The sequence below is a fragment of the Bidens hawaiensis genome, unplaced genomic scaffold, assembly GCF_021521415.1.
Source record: "Bidens hawaiensis isolate Kalapana, Puna unplaced genomic scaffold, B.hawaiensis_p1.1 tig00029683_1, whole genome shotgun sequence".
NCBI lineage: Eukaryota > Viridiplantae > Streptophyta > Magnoliopsida > Asterales > Asteraceae > Bidens > Bidens hawaiensis.
Genome location: NW_027494932.1, coordinates 234,417 through 240,668, shown reverse-complemented (window position 1 = coordinate 240,668; position 6,252 = coordinate 234,417).

The window sequence follows — 6,252 nt, the reverse complement described above, 5'->3', positions numbered from 1 at the left end:
ACACCTGTCCATACAGACGAAAACTCCAAAACACTCTTTTTTTTTTTTTTTTTTCTCGTTAACTTCGCCTAAAGTCAACTTCGCCTGTCCATAACTTCGCCTGGCTATAACTTCGCCTGGCTAAAACTTCGCCTGGCGGATCCCAACCGGATCTACACGAGATATCGCGTTCTACGTAGGTGCGGAATCCCTACGTAAGACGTTACGAGCGTAGAAGACAATACGATTAAACACGTTACAATAGACACAAACACGTTTGTATTGCAACCTTAAACACGTGATGACAAGATCACTAATACAGACTCTATCTCTCGAATACTCTCTGACTCGAATACTGAATCTCTCTCTTAATCGATAATCCGTAAACAATCAGCTTATATAGACACGACAACTTCGCCTGGCATGTTCAGGCGAAGTTGTCCCTTACTTCGCTTGTCTAACAAGTTCGCCCATATCAGCGAACTTGTTAGCAACTTCGCTTACATACAAACACAAATCTAACTAACACGATTACAGACACTTGACACTGAACTACTGACATCATGCACCAACAGACTCCCCCTTGGCAGTAGCTTCATCTCTTTAGCTTCAAACACGTGTCTTGTAATCTTCAATCTTGTATCTTCAAGCATGCACTCCTTCTCGAACACAAACCGAGACAACTCTTTGATATTTCCTCGCTTCGTTTTTCCAAGCAGGAATATAAAATATCTTCTTATCATTCAACACCTGCAAATCAGCTTGCGATAAGTTTACCAAGTGCATCGGATCATAAACTCTTAGCACCTCTTGTTCATCCTCGTCTTCCATCACTGCCTCAGCTGTCTCACAATCTACATACCACCACTTTAGGTCTTTAAGCACATCCTTGGGCATTAGTTTCATCGGTACTTCTTTCAAACACCGGATTGGTTTATACTTCATAATCATCCAAGGTTTTCCATCAGCCCTTAAACCTCTATCCTTGTCTTCAACAAGTTTTCCCTTTTGTGGTTTCAGCAGCTCAAATTTCTTCTCTTTTATACTCTCTTTCCACACAATCTTCCCAATGACTCTAGCCATACTATCATCACTTCGGTTAATCAACCCCAATCTGGCTAAGTCTTTCACTTCACATTCTGGCAGTGTATTCAACGATCTCAACATCCTTTTAAAGTACTGAACACCGTCATACCTTTTAATCACGAAGTGCCTCAACTGCTCATCATATATCCAGCAAATAATCCCTTTCTTCGCTTCAGCATAGCCTTTAATGTTGTAACTCTTCTTAAACATTGTAGGGACCGTCGGTTTCTTCGTTTTGACGAACCACTGAGCATAGCCTTCTTTCCATCTAGGCTGCTCTTCCCATTCAGTCTCATCACTTGCCATCTCTTTACTCATATCTGCTTTCTCAACATCTGGAATGTCATGCTCTACATTCTCCTGAACTATCTCTCCCTCTTCTATCTCATCATCAATCACAATCTCTTCTCCAATCTTCTCAATCACATCACTCGGTAGTACATCATCATCACCAACCAACTCATCATCTATCTCCTCTACGTCCACTACCACCACATCATCACCACCAGCTGCAGTTGTCGACTCCCCTTGAGTTGTGGAAGTCCCAAGAGCTTAGTCAGTTCTTGGCAACTCACCACCTGCATCTTTCGACGCATTGGGATTATCGTCTCGATCATTTCTCCTCTTGGTCCTCAACTCATCGCCTTTACAGCTCGTCTCCCCCCTGAGATGCCAAGAACTCCTTCAGAGCATCTATGATTTTTTCATGTTCTACCAGCAGGGACGACTGCATCTGATTCTCTGCAACTAGGCGTTGAATAGCCTGGGTCTGGATAAGATTTACCCTGGATTGTTCTGCCACGACTCGTTCAAGTGCTGCTATTCATTCTGAGTCTGATAAGGTTGCATCGAAATCGAACCTCATATGTGATATATCTTGAGTGTACTGAGGAGGGATTTCCGATGTCACCGGGACCTCAGAAGTAGAAATAGACGTAACCGCAGGTGGTATCGTCACCGATAACCCTGCAGTGGCCACAACAGTCGACTCGATAAATTGTGCCACGACCTCCGTTGGAGTAACAGTCGGAGGCGGCAACGAAACGATCTCAGGAGCCGAAAGTTGGAAAGTAGTGGGTGGGAAGCCAAATGTAGATGAGGTAGCCACCACGGGAACAACCGTAGCGCTTGGCCTTGTACCCTGTAATGATGAGGGAACCATTGTCATACCGGATAGTGCTGGTGGAGTGAAACGTACCACCCTAGAGCTCTCACCGGCTCCCGATCCTGCACCTATCCGTTCCCTTCTTGACCTCCGTATTAACTGTTGTACCTCCTCCTCGTAATCTGTCTCGCTGTCATCATCAGTTCTCTTTCTCTTCCCATGTGTCCGTTCATGTGTTACCAACATCCTTCTTGCCTCATCAGAACCAGCCACCGTAGCAGCTGTCCTAGTAACATTCACACCCGAAGCACGTTCAACTGGAACCTGTACATTCTCCTCTGGATCAACCCGATCCATATCAAAGAAGCCTTGACCACCAAATTCTGCATCAAGGTCCACGTTCTCCTCCGGTGACACAACATGAGCAGCAGATATAGCTTGAGGTGCTCTTGCCTGTTGTGGTGCCGGGTCCCGAAACTCATCGCCATGAGCAGGCACATACCCTGGGTTGATTAAGTACCCAAAAAGTGGAGTGTGGCGAGGACGGAGCTCAGGTTTGCTCCTCGCACTGGAGGATCTACATTGGGCGAAGATCCGTTTATTCACACTTTCAACGTATCGGATCGGACGGCGCTGAGGAAGCGTTGGAGCAACATGATTCAAGATCATTTGAAGAAATCTTGGATACATGATAAATCGCTCACGCGCCATCGCTCTTCTTTGACGATCGTTCTCATAAAAGACCATCTGACTAAAGCTATATCGCTTGTTGTAAGTCAGAGCAGTCATCGCTGACTGCATGGTCGCGCCCATGCCATCAGTGCCCGCCTTTCTCCCTGACATGCATACAATCATGACATGCATGAGAAAGAGCCACTGGTCAAGCAGAAACCCTTTTCTTCTCTGCGTATCTCCCAAGAGACCAGAATATCCCATCCTCAAAAATGCTCCATCACGGAAAGGAGCTACAAACTCTGTCGGGTCATCACTTGTCTCATTTCCAAACTGTAAAGCCGCCCGGATTTGTTCAGAAGAGAACTGAACAATCTGATTGTTTACTGTTGCGCGCATCACCGGGAGTTCGACTCTACAGTCATATTCCACGGTCTGCCAAAAATCCTCAATGTTGGGCAAGGATATCAGCAGAGTTGTTGTAATCGCGTGGAATATCCGCGAGCGTAACAGAAACGTGATGATTTCGCGAAAATCATCAACTCCGCTCGCCTCCGGGTCTAATGTTATGTACATGTTATGACCCGGGAAGAACTGTCTCTGGTTATCACCACCGTCATCTCCGCCTGCACCACCTACAGCAGCCATATCTGCATCAAACAGACTAAGTTAGATAAACGTCAAAGCAAATCACAAGTTCGCCTGTTACCATGAGCGAAGTTGTGATCTATTCTGTACAGGCGAAGTTAAAGGTAGGGCGAAGTTGGGAACAACTTCGCCTCAACTTTAACTTCGTCTGTTAACTGTTAAGTAAAAAGGTCCAAGCGAAGTTAATGATAACTTCCCCTAACCACAACATCGCTAAAGTACTGTTACACAATTAATTATAAGGCGAAGTTAAACCTCAGGCGAAGTTACGGATAACTTCGCCTAAACTGTAACTTCGCCAAATATGAAACGGCGACAGATCAGTTTTTCGAACGACGTGAATCGGTCAATTTTGAGCTTGCGGTCAGTTAGACACATGGTATTATGAAGATTTAGACGACCAAGTTAATTACGATCACGTAAAGACAAGTTTGAAATCGGTTATTTGAGTTCTCGAATCGGGTCAATACGACCTCTGATTAACACACATGACACAGATTATACGATATACGGACACTACAAACCTTTAATCTGATTAGAATCGAAGGAAAAATAACACAGATGATGAAGATCGATAAGTTCGCTTAGGTTTTGAAAGATAAGTTCGCCTGGTGTTTTTGAAATAATGAACAGTCTGACCTTTTAATTTCCTTTATATAGGGTCAAAATTATACAGGCGAAGTTATGGATAACTTCGCTTTGCAGGCGAAGTTATGCACAACTTCGATGATATTAAAATATTTCAAAACCAACCCCATAATTTGAACAATTTGCAATTAAGTTTTAAAACAACCTTCAAAGTGTTAAATGATACGATCAAAACCAAGTAACCAGGTATAAAATCATACAACTACATAAGTAAAAAAAATTTTAAAAATAAAGTTCACGGGATCAAATTTCAGTCTTGACAGGGACTACCATGTTTTAGAAAAGATCCGAACAGGAATCATAATAATTACGTGACTGGCACACAGATCCGTGTTCAGCTGTATTATGACATAAAGAAACAGGTTGTAAGCAGGTAATATACTTAAAATGGTTTTCATTGTTTCTGTGATACGGATTAGGTTCAATTAAGCTCAAAACTTAAGTGGGCAACAACTCAGAGATTATGATGCCTCCTATCTATTCTCAAGGCATATTTGGCTTTCCCCAAGTCACCCCGAATTGACCTCGACCTGTAGTGTCTGATTAAGTAGTAATTACTCTTCGATCTTAGACTCTGCTTCCCGTTCACCTTCTTGTGTCTTGATTGATAATCATTAACATTATGAACTCTAGAATACACATTTTTTTTAGTATGTTTATACACAACTTCAAGTAGAAAACAACTGCAAGTCCCGAATCTGGATCACTGCAGTGTCTTAACACACTATCTTCACGGGAATCAGAACACTCACGGGCTCGTGTATAACTGGGTAATCGCTTTTCTGCCTATCATTCGGAAAGATATATATGAAGACATGCACAACTCTTAGGGAGTTTCCACGTAAAAACCGAGTAGATTTAGTTAGTATCACTTCTACTTTTACGCACCATAAAAAGCTACCATGACATACAATGAATGTTCTAAAGTCTTTTAAGCCTAATAACTTCACTAGTTAAGCACACAGAATCAGTATATCTATCACTTTCCAAGGTTGGATCAATTTTCTGTTAACATAGTAAAGAAACTTCTTACGAAGTAGTAGACTTGAAAAATAATTTCATCTCCCATTAAAAAATTTTAACTTCAATCGCCCCGATCAAGTCAAAGTCTTCAGGTAAACGGCTATCCTGAAGATCCAATGGATCAGCTGGACCGACCACATATAAGTATGTGTCCTTCTAACTAAGTATGATCGACTAATTTTCAGCGAAAGAATAAAAACACATCATAAACCGCCCCGGTCACTTTCAGTCATCTGGTTAATGGCTATCCTCATATTCTACAAGAAGAAATGAGGACCAAACATATCCGAAGACATGTCCTTCAAACTGAGGTAACCGACATAATTCTAAGCGATAGTGACGTTTTTTTCTTTTTTTATTTTATTTTATTTTATTTTATTTTTTAAACAAAAACACACGACATGGTTACTCGGGATTGATCATCCCATTCAGCTCAACAAGGTTTTGAAATCTAGTTTTGTCAAACGCTTTCGTGAACAAGTCAGCGAAATTATCTAACGTGTCAACCTTTTCGAGCACAATCCCGTATAAAATGATGACGAATGTCAATATGTTTAGTTTTACTGTGCTTTACGGGATTGTTAGTTACTGAGATAGCAGCAGTGTTATCAATGCAAATAGGAGTAAGTGAGAAATTCAGACCATAATCGCGCAACTGTTGTTGAATCCAAAGAACCTGGGAGCAGCAGTTGGATGCTGCCATGTATTCTGCTTCGCAGGTTGAAATTGCGACTGAGGTCTGCTTCTTGCATTGCCACGACACAAGTCTGCCACCAAGAAACTGACATCCACCAGTTGTAGACTTCGGACTCTGATTGCACCCTCCATAATCAGAATCTGTGTAAGCGACTAGCTCCATGTCTCCTCCTCTCGAGTACCACAACCCCAGCTTCGGCTTGCCTTTGAGATACCGCAGTATCCTCTTTGCACCCTTCAAATGAGATTCTTTTGGGTTTGCCTGAAAGCGTGCACAAAGACAAACAGCAAACATTATATCAGGCCTAGAAGCAGTTAAGTACATTAAAGAACCTATAATTGCCCGATATTGGGTTGGGTCCACGTCTGCATCGTTGTCTGAATCAGCACCCAAT